The sequence below is a fragment of the Lissotriton vulgaris genome, chromosome 4_1 (genome assembly GCF_964263255.1).
Source record: "Lissotriton vulgaris chromosome 4_1, aLisVul1.2, whole genome shotgun sequence".
NCBI classification, from domain to species: domain Eukaryota; kingdom Metazoa; phylum Chordata; class Amphibia; order Caudata; family Salamandridae; genus Lissotriton; species Lissotriton vulgaris.
In genome coordinates, this window is record NC_141691.1 from 925476816 (window position 1) to 925494174 (window position 17359).

The following is a 17359-nucleotide window of genomic DNA, read 5'->3' on the forward strand; positions in this document are numbered from 1 at the left end:
AACAACATGTTTTTTAATCTGAGAACATACTGTATATCCCCCCAAAAGGTCTTAAGTTTGGGGCATGAATACAGCACATGCTCAAGATTAACTGCATCAGTTGAGCATTTAGGGCATTTAGTACGATTGCTAAATAAGGCGTTGGGGGACCATCTAGATATTCTTTCGGGTGTGTAATAGAGCATGCAGGTCGTTGTAAATTGTTGTAGCCGAAGGCTGGATGATCGTACAAGGCTATTTATGTTAGCCAGGGAGTGCTCAATCTGATTAGAAGTAATATTTAGATTTAGTTGAGTGCTCCATTTCGCGGCCAGTTTATAGCCATCATTCGTTTTAACCATACTGAGTATTTTATAGGCTTCGCTAATAACTGATTTGTTTTTTTTTTTAGTAAAGACAAGTCCATATGTCACATTCCGTGATGTTTTGAATCTTTTTCTTATTGATCAAATAGTCGTGCATTTGCAAATGTTTATATCTTGTGGCTTCCGGTAAGTCATATAGCTGTTTGAGCGTGTTAAAATCTAGAAACCCTTGTAAGCCGTACAGATCCTCCAATGTCTTAATCCCAAGAGACGCCCAATTATAAGTGATAGCATCCGTGAAAATAGCCGGGAGACCTGGATTGCTCCACAACGGTAATTTCAGGTGAAAAAAGGTTGTTTTACAAAATTTTAATACATTAAGCCAGATCCTAACAATGTCTCTAGCAGTCTTAAATCTCACCCTCTTGTAGTAGTTCGGGTCATTAACTCTGAGTAGAAAAAATTGTGAGTCTTGTTTCAACATAAAAAAATTGAAAAAAAGAACTCTGTCTCCATGCAATAGGGAGCGTAGACGTGTAAAGAACGCGGACCAGAAATATAGTTTAAAGTCTGGGAAATTCAGCCCTCCTTTATTTGTATTATTTTTTAGTATTTTTAACGATCTTCTGGCCTTTTTGTAACTCCATATAAAGCTACTCAAGAGCCCGTCTAGATGCTGAAAGAATTTATTATGTAGTGCAAGTGGAATAGATCGAAATAAGTAAACAAACTTTGGTAAGACTTTCATCTTGATAAGATTGATTCTGCTAATCAGATTCAGGGGTAATTTATTCCATTTTTTCAGTAGAAGAGTAGTTTTTTTAATCAAATCATTATAGTTTATATTATTGATATCTTGTAGTCTGGCCGTTAATTTAACCCCTAAATAGGTTGCCTCTTTACAGATCTCGGGGATAGCCACGGTGGGGGAGTAATTAGCTATAACTTGTGTCTTCTGTCGATTAAGTTTGTAGCCTGACACCTTCCCGAATTTCCCAGCCTCTATAAATATTCCTTTCAGTGCTTTAGCGACGTCGGTGGTGTATACAGCAATGTCATCTGCATAGGCTGTCATTTTCAGCTCCTGTAAGCCGGAGCTGAAAGGCACGATCAGGTTTTGAGAGTGAAGGGCTAGCAAGAATGGTTCTAATGAGAGGGCAAATAAGAGGGGTGAAAGGGGGCATCCTTGACGGGTCCCACGCAAAATGGGAAATTCTAATGAAGTCAGGCCCCCATAACTAATACAGGCGGTAGGTTTGTCATAAAGTGCTTTTATACCCTTCAAAAAGTTCCCCCGAAAACCCATTTTGGACAGCACGCTCCAGAGATAGTCCCACCCCACTCGGTCAAAGGCTTTTTCAGCATCTAATAAGATCATGCCGAGTGGGGTGGACTCAGTCTCCGCGACATCGAACGCTGTAATAGCCATATTTACATGTGTTGTTGTATCTCTCCCAGAGATGAACCCGTGTTGTTGCGGGTTAACTATTTTGGGCATAAATGGGGCTAATCTAAGTGCCATGATTTTAGCAAATATTTTCGCGTCAGTATTTATCAGCGAAATGGGACGATATGATCCTCTCTCCTCCTTGGGCTTACCTTTCTTTAAAAAGAAAATTATTTTTGTCCTGTTCCAGGGTTTGGGAGCCGTTCCATTTTGTCCAATTGATTGCATGACTTCCAGCAATAACTGTTCTAATTCTGATCTACAGATTTTGTAAAGTTCCAAGGGTATCGTATCCTCTCCTGCCGCTTTTCCGGTAGGTAGGGAATTAATAGCCTGATGTAGTTCAGTCGGTGATATTTCGTTAGACAGTGAACCCAAGCCTAATAAGTTCTCTATGTTCGGTAAATAATCACTAACATATTCCCGAACTAGGTCTTGATCTACAGGGCTATCTGGGGTATATAAGTTTCTATACTATTCGGCAAATTGGTCCAGTATGTCTTGTGGCTGATTATATAATATGTTCCCTTGCCCTCGGATATTAGAAATTAAGGTAGCTGCTCTTTCTTCTGCAACTTTATAGGCTAAGATTCTACCAATTTTGTCCCCCCCTCATATTGCGCAATTTTAAATTTATGGAGACTTACACTACTTTTCCGAATGAAGTTAGATTTTATGTCAGTTTTTAGTGCGCTGAGTTGTAAGTTGATTTCTATAGTTGTTGGGAGGTTGAGCTGTAAAGCTTTAACTAACCATTTAGCAAACTTGAAATAAAGGGAAGATGGAAACAAGGAACATGCTAATTTTAGGAATCAGACTTTCACAACTTGATTAAAGGAGGGTAAAGAAAGGGAACATACTAAACCCAAAGACTTTCGTAATTCATTGGCAGTTTGAAAAGGAGAACACAACTTACGCAATTCGATTATTCAGATTATAGCTCAATAACTATAGGAAAGGTAAGATTTGGAACATACTATAAATTCAGCTTATCTCCTTAAAGGGAGGGTGAGAAAAGGAACATATACTGTTATAGAAACATTTAGCATTTGTCTAAAGTTGGGTTGAAATGTGGAACACACTAATAAACAGTAAAATACATGAAAGTCTCATATACCAAGGCACGGGGAAAAGAAAAGGAACATATGTAATCAAAGCTTTGCAAATTACAGGGAAGGTAAAGAAAAAGACGCGTTTAGAAAGATCAATTACCCACACAGATTTATATTTACCTAGAATAGTGTGAAGACCAACCCTGGCCACGGGTCAGTTGGAAAGGGCAGGAGAAACCCCAAAGACTTCAGTGTCAGTAGGCAAGCAGGTGCAGCTCATGGACAATCAGGACAGGATAACCCCAGAATTTGGATCAGGACCGGATCACCAAAGGTTAAGACCAGCACCCGCAGTTTCAGTTGCAACGCCGGCGCCACTCCCTCTCTGCAAGGAATCTGCCAAAACCCCGATTGGGTTATAACTTTCACCAACAAAAGTGCTTCACCAGCACTTTCACTTCCCAAAACCCCGATTGGGTTCTCAAACCTCCCGACAGAGTGCTCCGTAGCTCTCTGCTCTTAGTCACCTATTGAGTGCATTGGGTCAGCTATTCAGACAAGTCGGACAATTTCTCTAGCTAAACCTACGCTAATTATACTGTTTTTCAGGTCAGTGCACCACCCCCCCCCCAATATTGCAAGTGTAAGGATTCCCCTTTTCGATTGGACAAGGGAGGAGGACAGGTCATCACACCACCGAAAATTTGGACTATCTCAGTCTCCTTATTTAAATTTTGTCTACGCCCATTACATTTTCAGGTTCTCATGACATATGCCTTTTGGTTAACAATGGTGAATATAACATTGAATCCATTGTAATCATTTTCAGTACAGTTCAGCTCCTTCTAGCTGGGTTACGGTCGTCTTCCCAGGCGCATCTTGGCTGTTGCTGCCATCTGGCTGGATTTCACTGCCACAGAGTTCATCTCCCCTCTGCAGGGTGACATGCACAGAAAGGAATTCCAAAATGGAGTAGTAAGCCCCTCCCAGGCCCATAGAATACGATACATGAAAAGTAAAAGGAAACATTTTAGGACACAGAAATAAATGATAACCTTGTATTCCATGAATTTCTACACTATACCCATTACTTTATAATAAACTATAGCATTAGGATTAAGCAGAACGAACAGCTTAGCAAAGAGCAGCAGTGCAAGCTTCTCGCCTGTAAGAACACAGAACAGCCATTTTAGCCCTAGTGCGCAAATGCGACAGGGTTCCCTCCAAAACTGCGAGTGCGTCATGTCACGTGGGTATGACAGACGCATGCGCAGTAGAAATTCCCGCGTAGCAGCAGTCATATTAGATGCAAGCGTATTAGGATTAGAAAACACATAAGCAAGCTTCTCTCGGATACCCCATGTAAGTGTAGGATGTGCGAAATTAGTAGAACAAACAGGTTGGTTACTTCGTTATTGTTATTCGAGGTTCATGAGTACGAGCAAGTTGCTTCATATGCGAATCCTTGCTCAATCAATCCCCTCTTTGATGATATTTTATAACATCACAAATTATTGAAACAGATGACAAATTTTCACATTTCATCCATTTCAATCCCTTCAAACTTTCTATTCTTCTTTTTCTCATTATTTCTATTTGGATGAGAATTTTTCATTTTTTTTATAAATCTGGCAATTCATTTCTTCCAACTCCAGTTCTTCAATGTTTCTTTTTACTCCTCGCTGATTCACAGAATATTTCTTCTTATGTTTTTGACATTTGCAGTAAATTATTATCCCTAAAACTATTGAACCTATCCCCGCCATTGGCATCAGTATTTTACTCACAAGACTTTTACCTAGATTAGAAAACCAACTACCTACAGAGGAGAGACAATCAGTCAGTCTCTTCTAGGCACTATCAACCTCCAGTGGTTTAAGCTCTCTTTCCAATTTAGAGATGCTTTTCACATACTTCTTAATTTCAACACTCTTGTCTGGAATGTAAGTGCAACAATGTTGCGCTTTCAACATTCTACACACTCCACCCTCTTTTGCCAATAATGTGTCAAGAGCAAGTCGATTTTGTAAAACCATAGATCTGATCACAACCAATTCAGCATCGACCATCAAGAAACCTCCAGCAGTGTCAGTTGATAACCGATCTACTACTGTTGACAATTTGCAGATTCTGTGTGTATTCTAAGCCACTCCCACTGTAGGTATCAATGCACTAAATATATCGCCTACTATTTCTCCCACACTTTCTCTTTCGCTACGTACTAGTCCGTTAGTTTCTTCATTGCTTCCAGTGATTTTATCCACATAGTATATCTTTGGGAAGACAATACCAAAATAACAGCTTCCATATCTGTGATCTGGTAATTTGAAATAAGCCTTGTTCCCACATATATAATAAATTCCAGGAAACACAGGCTCTGTCCCATCTTTGAAACCCCAACCCCCGATTACCTTAAAATTGTGCTCACATTTACTGGAACCAATGAATATATTGTTATAATAACTAGTAATTTCTCTGTGAAGACAGAGTTTCCTTTCTTTTCAAAATCCAGCAACATAGCAGCGTTCGCTCCACCATTTGAGGTGCTCCCTATACTTTCAACCCATTTAGGTGTTTTCTGATTCTTGTCATTTGCTTTTCTTTGGAAAGTCTCTCTTCTCTTCTCTACCATGTTTAGAAATATCTTTTCTTTTTCGTGTAATAGACATGTTAAGTTATTTCTGTGTGCATCACCTATATCTATTTTCCCTACGGTTAGAAAATATTCACTCGTATAACTTGCTACATCTCTAGTAGTATACACAGGGTTTAGGTTTCTACGTACAGGAAGTTCAGAAAATATCACATCTGAGTTAGAATAATAATATTGTAAGGGCCCTTTCTAATAAAATAAGCTAGTTAGAATACTACAGGAAATTCCATATGTTAGCGGCAGGTGGTGATACGTCACACCCTCAGCTACCGAAGTGGGCAGCTTCATGCAGACATAACAGTCTTCTATCTCCATTGCTTCTACATAGTGTACTAAAAGGTTTACAAATACATTTAAATGAGTTCTGCTTTTGATTCTATTGTATTGCATTCCTTCCTCATCTGGTGCATCTAAGTCTATTTTAGTTTGTCCAAGGCTAAGTGCTTTCTCTTGTGTATCTACTCTTTGTGGTGTATCTTTCGTTTGCAGCTCTTCTATGTCCATTGTCACTGGCTTAGTAGGGTACAAATTAGTATCTTTACTCATCATGTAAGGAATAGTTATGGTTAGTCCTATCCAAAGTATAAGTACTAATGCTATACTACATAAACATACTGTGCAGCATGTTCTTAAACAATTTCTTTTCGGTCTTCCGTTAACAGTTGAATCTGCCATTTGGTCTAAAGGAGTCTCAACCCCTCTTTGAAACTTTTCACACAGTTTTTACCCTGTGCAACACTCAGGTGGGTCTTACTTCTTCTGTAGTTTGATCAGCAATCAATTCTTCATCAGTCTTGTCACTTATCTCTAGGTTTTCAAAGTCTTCCAAAACGATGTAGGTCCACTCGGGGCCCTTGTACTTGTTATTAAGTCTTTTTAGTCGTGGACTTCTTCTTCTGGGTTGTATCACAGGTGGATCAGTTTGACTTGTTACCTCATCCACTTGTTCAGGTTCTTCATTAATTTTCTTTAAACGCAGTCTCAGTCTTTTGACATATCTAGGCCATTTGACTCCCTTTCTGCGTCGTTTAACTGGCACTGTGCTCTGGCCCTCTTCGAATGCTCTTTTATTCTCGCTCAGTTGTGGCACATTTATTTCAGTGTCTTCTTATTCCCTCTCTATCTGACTAGTTCCAGGTCTTATTTCTGTCTCTTCTGCCTGGTTACTAAACTGGCCTTGTTCAGGAATCTGTTGGATTTGCCTTTTATCTGTTTCACTTTCTTCGCCCTGAACACAATTGTCTATTCCTACCTGGTCCTGCTCAAGCTCTTCGAACTCTTGATCTTCTTCCGCTTGAGTTTCCGCCCTAATTTCTATCTGTCCCTTTTCAGATTCAGGAGTTCTGGGTGGAGTATCAATTACCTGATCTTTCCCTATCTGGTCCTCCTCAGCATCACTTTTGACATGGATTTCAATGACCTGAGGATCTGGCTCTACACCTGTCTCATCCTCGCTATCACTCTGTCTGTCTAAATAAGTTTGACTTCTGGTTCGAAAATATTCTGCAGGCATGTTGATTACTGGGATCCAATCATCTTGACTGGTGCTCGGTTGTTCTTCTTCAGCTACTTCAGGATCGATATCTTGAGACCCTTCAGCTGCGCAACCTTCAGCCTCAGTTTCATCAGCTTCCGTCACCTTCTTCGTGTGACTGACATGGATCCAGTGTGGAACTCCTGCACACTTTACTGCTGTGGTAGTAATCAGAATTACTTGACGTGGTTTACTCCACCTGGGTGTGAGGCAAGATGTTCGAGTATGTTTCTTAAGGACAACCCAATCCCCTGGGTTCAAGTCATGAGCTGGAGTTGCTGGTCTGGCGACAGCGTCTTCCCCAACCTGGCGAGAGATAGAACGCACTTGGTCAGCCAGTTCTTTGCAGTATTCCAGTACTAAATCAACAGCCATTTTGTATTTTGCACAATGATAGGCTAACTGGTCAGCATATCGATTACCAGCTGTCACTTTGTCATTGCCAGATTTGTGAGCAGCACACTTGACCACAGCCACTTGTTTTGGCAACTGTATTGCTTCCAGTAAATATTTCACATATTGACCATTTCTGATGGGGGTCCTGAAGAAGTCAGAAACTCCCTTTGCATCCATAATTGGCCATAGTCATGCACCACCCCGTAACCATACTGGCTGTCAGTGAATATGGTCACTTTCCAATTTTTCCCAAATTTACAGGCCTTTGCCAGGGCAACCAATTCGGCAATTTGTGCAGACTTGACTCCAGGTAAATAGGATGCTTCCACTGGGCCTCCCAAGGTACACACTGCGTAGGCAGCACTTAAACCTCCTTCCTCATGTCTCATGCATGAGCCGTCAACAAACAGCTCATAGTCTGACTCAATCAAGGGCTCCTCTCTTATGTTGGGCCTGGGCTTTGTACTGTATTCAGTCAGATCAATGCAGTCATGCTCAACTTCCTCCTTAAGTTCTGCACTGTATGTATTTGGCAGTAGGGTTGCTGGGTTCAAAATGTTGCACCTAGCAATGGTTACATTTCCTGCACCTACAAGAATTATCTCGTACTTAGTCAACCGACTAGGTGTGAGGTACTGAGTCTTAGTCCTGGTTAGGAAGATTACAACTGCGTGTGGAACATATACGGTTACAGGATGTCCCATAATGATGGATTCACACTGCTCAAGACTCATGCAAGTTGCAGCTACTGCTTTCAGACATCCGGGTAGTGCGGCGGCCACTGGGTCTAGTGTGGACGAAAAATATGCCACAGGTCGTCGCACTAATCCATGAATCTGAGTCAAAACTGAAAGTGCACAATTATTTCGTGTGTCACAGAAAAGTGCAAAATCTTTCAAATAGTCAGGCATTCCCAATGCTGGAGCTGTACACAGGCAATTTCTGAAATTTACAAAGGCAGTCATGCTTTCGTCATCCCATTCTACTGGATCTTTGGCTCCTTTCTTTGTCATTGGTATCAGAGGTTTTGGAAGGACTGAGAATCCCACAATCCATTGCCTGCAATATCCTACGACTCCAAGAAACATTCTGACCTGTTTTTGTGTCTTTGGCAAATCCATGTTTTTAATTATCCTGATTCTTTCTGTGGTAACTCTCCTGACACCGCTCTCTATTTGATGTCCCAGGTATTTCACTGAGGCAGCACAAAATTGCAATTTCTCTGGGGACACTTTATTTCCTCCTTCACCCAGATGATTCAGTAAAGCAATGGTATCAATAACAGTCTTTTCGTGATTTTGAGGCCACCAAAAGGTTGTCTATGTACTGAACCAAGACTGACCGTCCAGGTAGCACTAACGACTCCAGGCACTTTTACAAAATCTGATTAAAGATTGAAGGGCTCTCCGTGTACCCCTGAGGGACACGATTCCAAACATAGACATGACTGTTGAATTCAAATGAGAAAATAAATTTGCTATCTGGGTGCAATGGGATCGAGAAAAATGCATGGCATAGGACTATGACACTAAACCATCCAGTTTCCCATGGTATCTGATACAGAATCACTGCAGGATTTGGCACGACTGGACAGCAAGGGGCACCAATCTTATTACCTTTCTCAGGTCCTGTACTACTTTGTACTTACCGCTGGGTTTCTTTATACCAATTATGGCAGAGTTACAAGGACTGCTCATTACTTCTTGCAAGATGCCCGCTTCCAATAACCGCTTTATTTCCACTGCAACTCCTGCCTTTATTTCTACATTCATTTTGTACGGTCGTGTGTTTGGATAAACTGCGTCATCTTTTATGGTCACTTTTATTGGGTCAACATTTGCCATTAATCCTTCATCCTTTCCTGTAAAGTCCCCTACTTCTGGTTTTACCGTCTGTTGCAGTTCTTCTGGTAAGTCTTTTACTGTCATCCTGGCAATGTCAGTCTCTGGTTTTGCTAACATTTGTTTGTAAATTCCATCTTCGTCTGGGGTCTGAATTTCAACGCCATTTGGAGTGCAAAAGATGGTACAATTCATTTTGCACGACAAATCTCGTCCTAGCAGGTTTACAGGTCTGGAGTCACAGACTACGAATCTATGCATTTCTTTAAAATTCCCTATTTTTACTTCCATTGGTTCTGTGACTGGGGTACTAATCTGTTTATTAGAAATGCCCACTACTTGGATCACTTCTCCCGAGAGGGGTAGGTTTGGAAAGTCTGCTGTTCTCACAGTAGAACAGGTAGCACCAGTGTCCAACAGAAAGGTGACATCATTTCCTTCAACCTTTCCTTCAATGTATGGCCCTGACTGGTCTACCGGCAAGGAGTCGCCAAGCACGCACTCCTCGTCCTCCCCCCTCAGGCACCGTCAGTAAGGTTCTTCACAAAAGAATGTGTCATTCAAAAGAAATTGTGAGGTTGATGCATCTCTTTTTTCCCTTCCTTCCCAATTCTGAGTCTCTACATTTTGTTGTGCTTTGCTCCTATAATTTGGCATAGGCGCCGGGGGAATCTGATTATGTATTACCTGCTGCTGGGTCTTCCGTGGCACCTCAGGTTGCGTCTGTGGATTTAAATAATTATTTTGCACATTACCATTCTGCACAGCCTTACATTCGTCTTTCCAGTGACCCAACTTGCCACATCCGTGGCAGGGGAACTTCTTTTTCGAATCTTCTCTATTGAATTTTCCCCTGGGCCTTCCCCCACTTCCATCGCCCTTATTCTGATTAGTAGTCATCTGATTCAGCTGTTGTTCTTTGTGCTCTGCTAATTTTACTTGTGCCCACATAACCTTTTCTTTCAATTCTTTCGGTTTGTTTTCTAGCTCATCTTCACAATATTTTGCATATTTCAGGACCTCATCTATGGGCTTAGCTTGCCAACAAATGTTATTGTCTTTAATCCATTGGGAAATTTCTGGTCTCAATCCTAGCACAAATCGATAAATACAATGTGGCATGTCCTTCATGTCAATGTTGTCTAATCCACTGTATTGTTTAAAAGTCTGTAGTAGACGTTCATAATATGAATGCACTGATTCGTCTTTGTTCTGAGTGGTTCCATATATTTTCATCCAATCTGTCTCCTTTGCAGGCACCTTTCCTTTCAGGTAAAATATTACCTGATTATACTTCTTCATTACATCCTCAGAAACTGCTCCTGTCTTCGGGTCTCTTGGATACTCATCACTAGGCCAATAAACAGCTACTTTGCATTCTATCCACAAATCTACGGGAACTACAATGTCAAATAAGCCATCTAAGTCTTTCAAAAGACACTTTGACACATTTACAAATCTCTCGACCTGTCTGTACCATTCTACAGTTTTTTCTCGAAGTTTTGGGAAATCATTTGTAAATGACAAAATATTCTGTCTGGACGATGGAACATGCACATAGCCTCCACCTGGTACCTCTCGCATGGGACATAATTTTTCTACACTTTCTGCTTCTTTTAAAACATATTCTGAAGTCATTTGTCCTGATCAAATTTCTTCCTTTTTCTTTGCCCATCTTGCTTTCCATTTTTCTAATTCTCACCATTTTTGCATTAAATTCATTACCTCTCTTATCTGCACCTTTTTCCCTGACAAATTCATGTTTTCTAAATCTTTGTCAGAGAATTGTACTCGGTAGGGTTTCTGCAATACTTTAGATTTACCAATGTCGATTTCCATGCTAGCTGCCGTGTCCATTAATTTTTCGTGAAACACCTTTGTATTTCTAGTGATGCTTTTACAGATAAACAGTAATTCATCCTCACTAAGGGTATTTAGTCTTTTCAATCCCACATTCCCAGCCATCATTTCTTCTATTTCAATCCTTAATTTATATATGTCTAATGGCTTGGGCTGTGTCTTTGGTCTCTCTATTTCTCGTGTCCATCTGTCTATCTCTTCAAGAGTTACTACAGTGGCACTTCTTGTACCTGAGGAAGTCTCCATCTGTACTTCTCTCGAAGATAAAGGAGTGGTTTTCCTCATTGATCCACGTTCAGGTTCCCTTATTGGTAAATCCATTAAGGATATTACTGATTCACATTCACTTGCCTGATCATACACTATCAGTGGCTCTTTTCTTGGCTGTATTACTGATGCAGTTATAACAGGAGTTTTTGGACTAGCTTGTTTATTTCCATACAAAGGAACAACTGGGCCAATAGTCACTGGAATTGTCAAAGCCTTAGGACTTGTATTTAATTGGGAAATTTTCTAAATTAACTCACTTTTCTGTTTATTTAAAGCTTCTCTTTCTCTTTCTTGTAATACCCTTTCGATGGAGGTCTCATGTATCACTTGCGGCATTAAAGGCGGCTTTAAGAAGGGGGCAGTTGGGTTTGATGTGCTTGATTCCTCATGATAAGGTGGCTTGAAAACCGGGTTATTCGGATTTACTATTCTCGTCTCTTCGTTATGAGGTGGCGGATTTTTCATTAATAAATCCTCCATGTAATCATCATCTGAATCACCACTAGTCCTCAAATGTTTAGTTTTCTCAGTCCGTTTCCCTCCCACAGGCTCCTCTACAGTTAGTACTGGGTAAAGCCCTTCCACTAACATATTCTGTCTCCATTGTTTCATTTGTTTTTCTTTTGAATCTCGTAGAACCTTTGGGTAAAATATACTCAGTCCTTTGTCAATCCTAGGTCTGTCTCGCTCAAAAGCCCCAATCTCCCATTCTTCTAGGACCTCATATTGCGTTAATCTAGGTCTGGGATGTAAGTCGTTCATTCGGGCCCCTTAATTAAACAAAATTCTCCCATTAAAGGTGCCTTCTAAGAGAAATGCCAGAAGCCCATCATCTTTTGTATATTCCACCAAGTTCTCTAACCATACACAAGAATGGTATCCCCCCCCCCGGGGGAGGAGCCAAGATGGCGACCGGAGCGGACGTGTAGGCTCTCGGCTCTGCCAGCCCTTGACTCCCGCACCAGAATCCTGCTAGATATCCTGCAACGCATCGCCAGCGGGACGTGCGGTATGCTGTGCTGACTTCGCCAGCGTTCCTCCGGAGCTTCTGACTGCCCGGTAACCGCAGATATCCCGGGAATTGCTTTGCTGCCCTGGACCCCGGCTTGAACCTCCGCGCGCCGCCGGCCCCCTGGGCTCCGGGACGGCCGGGCTGCCTGCTTACAACCGGAGTGTGGAAAGTGCCGCCTTTACTTAAGTTATAGATACTCCTGCAAAGACATCCAGGATTGCATCTCGCATTGGATTTGCAGCGCGAGTGCGTGGCGAAGATGCATGGGATGTGAGCCTCCTTTGCTGGACACCGACGGAGTGCTGCTTCGACCCCATTGTTGCTCCTGCCTGGCGTCGGCGAGCCCCCCCCTCCGCCCTGACTACCCAGCTATGTTGCTTCGGCTCCGCGCGAAAACCGCTGGCCGAGGGATGACCCTGGAGTCAATGTGGGCTTGAATTGAGGATCGGTATTGCCTCGTGGACCCTCACCCCCCAGCTCTCTTATTAGATCATCGACAAGATGGCGACGCCTGTCTGCTTGCGCCATGAGAAAGATGGCTTGTCCTCGCCTTGGAACTGTGACTCCACGTCCTTGCAGGGAGCCAGCCCCCATTCGTCCTCCCCTGCATTGAAACTACAGGATCGGCAGCCTGCGTGGTCTAACGGGGATGTTATGGCAGCTCTGGGAGAATTACGAGTGGCGCTGGGACGTGGCTATCGTGTGCTGGGCGAGAAGCTTGATGCCATTGTGATCGACCTGGGGTGGGAGCGGAAGGTCTCTTCCCCACAAAGTCTGGATTTACCCTTGCAGCTTGCTGATTGGGATACAAGGTTTCCGAGGGTTCCTGACAATGTTGCTACTGTTTTCACCGATACTTGTTGCAACTCGAGGCCACTCATCGGACCGGTTAGTGCTACTTTGTTTTCCTCTAACACCGAGACTGACTTCCTGCCTTGTTCAACATCACCACTGTCCTGGACAGCTAATACTTGGCCTGTAGCTCCCCCGCTTGCCCTGTCCCTGGGGTTTCCCATCTCCCAGTTGTGGAACTTTTATTATCTGGCTGAGTTGGAGGGACTTTCAACTGAGGACAGCGAACTTCCTGGAGTCCGGCGACGTCCATTTTGCGCTCATGCCCCTCCCCCTCCTTCACTTCGGCCATTTTGTCTCTTTGTATCTGAGGGTATCGACTTTTCATGTGGGGTGGGGGTGGGGGGTCGTCCACGATCGGGCCAGGGCTAGGCGGTTTCTTTCAGTGTAATTGACATGCGGGCGGGGACTGGGTTGGGATTGTTTTTACTGTTTGATTTCTACACACATTTAGCAATGCCTTTCCCCATTTGCAGTATAGCTTGCCAGTTTTATCGTGCCACTGATAATTGGGGTAGGCGATGTCTTTGGAGCCGGTGGTACCGAGAGTTTGTGGCACTGACCTCCTCCTGACTTCCGATCGACTGGTGGTGACCTGGGCTTGAATGCGTTTTGATATATTGAATGCGCTGTGTGTGATGCTCTTTCCCATTTACGGTTGCAGTTATTGGGTCCTGCTGTTTCTCTTTGTTGTTGGGATGGCGGTTCTGTGCGGTGTGGGGGGTCCGGGGGTAAATCACTCCGACTCTCACTTGAAGCGATGTTTCCCGACTTTAATGCTGCAAATGGTGTAAGGTAAATTGTAATGGCTGTGAGTCCGGGAAGCCTGGTATTTGGTGGCTCCTCCCCACCTTCCTTATCTTATGGGAGTCATAGATAAATGTACTTTTTTCTTACTCCCTATATTTCGAGTGTTATACTTCTTCCTTTTTCCTTTTCTATTTCTTTCTCTTCTTGTTCTATATTTCGGGTTTATTGGGCGACAGACACACTGCTGGGGGGGTAGGCCGTAGCCTCTGCATGCGTGTAGGGTGGGGGGTTGGGGGATTTTTCGTTTTCTGTTTCAGTTTCTATGGTGCCTTATTTTCTTCGTTGTTCGTCCTCTTTTCTTTATACCTTCTTGGGCTCGTGTCGGGGTTAGAACGGGGTGAGTGGCGGTGGACACGGGGTGCTAGGTAGGGTCAGCCACTTCTGATGCAGGAATTCTAAGCCGCCATCCCGCCCAGTGGGTACTAGCTTTTTGGGTAACTGGGTTACTTGATTCAATTGTTGGTGCTTTTACGTTTCGCCTGCACGGGCTCCAATTCTTCATTTGTTGTTTTTTGTGTAATTATAATACTGGATTTCAATACTTGCGACAAAAAACCTTTAAAATTAACCTTCAATGCTCCTGAGACACGATACCACATTGTTTTACAGTGTAACTCTCAATGTTTGCCTAGGATCCTCCTGTGCTATTGTGTCGCCGTAATGTATGCGCCAGTGCTTCAACAGTTCTTGTGGCCAGCCTGATAGTTGTAGGCCCGTATTTGTACTTTTACCACTGCACAATAAAGGTTTTCAAAAATTAAAAAAAAAAAAAAGAATGGTATCCCCTGTCAAACATCATGAATGATGCAGGAGTATTCGGAGGTAGGATAATGACTCCTAGACTCTCTAGTCTTAATAGGCTTGTCTTTCTTAAAGTAATTTTTAACTTTGTCTACAAATGACAACTTTCTCTTACTTCCGTACATTTTATTAGGTCTGCCTCTTAACATCTGATCCCTAGCAAACCCTAAGTATCTCGGTTCAGGTCGATTTTCTGGATGACTTAGATACCACATATATCTGGTAAATTCAAAATGCACCTTTCCGTGAGATGAGTTCTCACGCTCCTGCGCTCACCCCTCCTTTACAATGCCATCTCAGCTACACGCCCGCTGTCTTGACCAATACAAGCGCGGCACTGAGTGACATCAGCGCAGCGCCGCAACTGACTCCCTCCTTCACAAGGTATTTCGAAAAACTAAATTCTTTTGGTTTTAAAGTGCAGATTTTATTATTTAACAACGGAAACACATTCGCTACTGTACCCGAGTGACTAGATAGGAAAGAAATATCTCACTGCAAGTAAATCCCTTCTGTTTACTTTTCATACACTACGAGTAGAACCCTTTCGCCTACCCTTCACACAAGCATTAAAGAAGCTGCTGCTCCTTTAGACTCATCCACTCCGGGATATATACTGAGGCCAAAGTTTCACCAGCGAACCCCTTTGCTATCAATCAAGCTTAGACGAACCTGCTACTCCTTCCGTGTGACCCTTACTAGGTTATATCACAATAGAAGTTTTGCCAGCGAACTCCTTACTATCATTTATTCATACTTTCATACAGAAAACCCTATATAGTGCTTCCGGTTCTGCCCAACCATGCACTAACTTCCTCTGGTAAGTGACCTCAACGTGAGGTGGCTTCTATCTACCACCCGCTATTCTGTGCCCGGGGATTCCAGACAAAACATATAACAGGTACGAATGATTTTGGTTAATACATCAAATTCAACATGGCAACATCAATTAAACATTTCAGTAATACCACTTTTGATCGATCAATGAAATATGAACTTTAACCTACTAACTAATTGACTACCTATCTTTAACTAATCCCTAAACATACTTCTACTACCAGGCAATAAACTGATAGAGCACGCAGGTCACCCGACTAGGATCTTACCAATACTCGCCTGGGCCCATACTTCAGAAGGACATCAATTTTATTTCCTCAGACAGGTGACACACGCTCTATTATCAGTTTGTGTTTATACTAATTCCCATACCAGTAACTTACCAATCCTTGTCACTAAATTACCTATACACGATGGATCAGGGAGTTCAATGAAAGGAAAGGCACTCAAAAAATACTGTAACATTTGTATTAATATAATAACCACATACTCAGGGTAGGTTTAAACTCTTTATCTAATCATCATCATCAAAAGTCATAAGCCACAGGTTAAATGCAATCAAACTATCAAAAACCAAGATCAGAAACAGCGTGTAGCTATGTAAAAGATAGATTACGCCAACCATTTAGCAAACTTGAAATAAAGGGAAGATGGAAACAAGGAACATGCTAATTTTAGGAAACAGACGTTCGCAACTTGATTAAAGGAGGGTAAAGGAAGGGAACATACTAAACCCAAAGACTTTCATAATTCATTGGCAGTTTGAAAAGGAGAACACAACTTATGCAATTCGATTATTCAGATGTTAGCTCAATAACTATAGGGAAGGTAAGATTTGGAACATACTATAAATTCAGCTTATCTCCTTAAAAGGAGGGTGAGAAAAGGAACATATACTATTATAGAAACATTTAGCATTTGACTAAAGTTGGGTTGAAAAGTGGAACACACCAATAAACAGTAAAATACATGAAAATCTCATTTACCAAGGGACGGGGAAATGAAAAGGAACATATGCAATCAAAGCTTTGCAAATTACAGGGAGCGTAAAGAAAAAGACGCGTTTAGAAAGATCAATTACCCACACAGATTTATATTTACCTAGAATAGTGTGAAAACCAACCCTGGCCACGGGTCAGTTGGAAAGGACAGGAGAAACCCCAAAGACTTCAGTGCCAGTAGGCAAGCAGGTGCAGATCATGGACAATCAGGACAGGATAACCCTAGAATTTGGATCAGGACGGGATCACCAAAGGTTAAGACCAGCACCCGCAGTTTCAGTTGCAACGCCTGCGCTACTCCGTCTCTGCAAGGAATCTGCCAAAACCCCGATTGGGTTATAACTTTCACCAACAAAGTGCTTTGCCAGCACTTTCACTTCCCAACACCCCGATTGGGTTCTCGAACCTCCCGACAGAGTGCTCTGCAACTCTCTGCTCTTAGTCACCTGTTGAGTGCATTGGGTCAGTGACAGGTCAGCTATTCAGACAAGTCGGACAATTTCTCTAGCTAAACCGCTAAACCTATGCTAATTATACTGTTTTTCAGGTCAGTGTACCCCCCCCCCCCCAATGTTGAAAGTGTAAGGATCCCCCTTTTCGATTGGACAAGGGAGGAGGACAGGTCATCACACCACCTAAAATTTGGACTTTCTCAGTCTCCTTATTTAAATTTTGTCTACGCCCATTA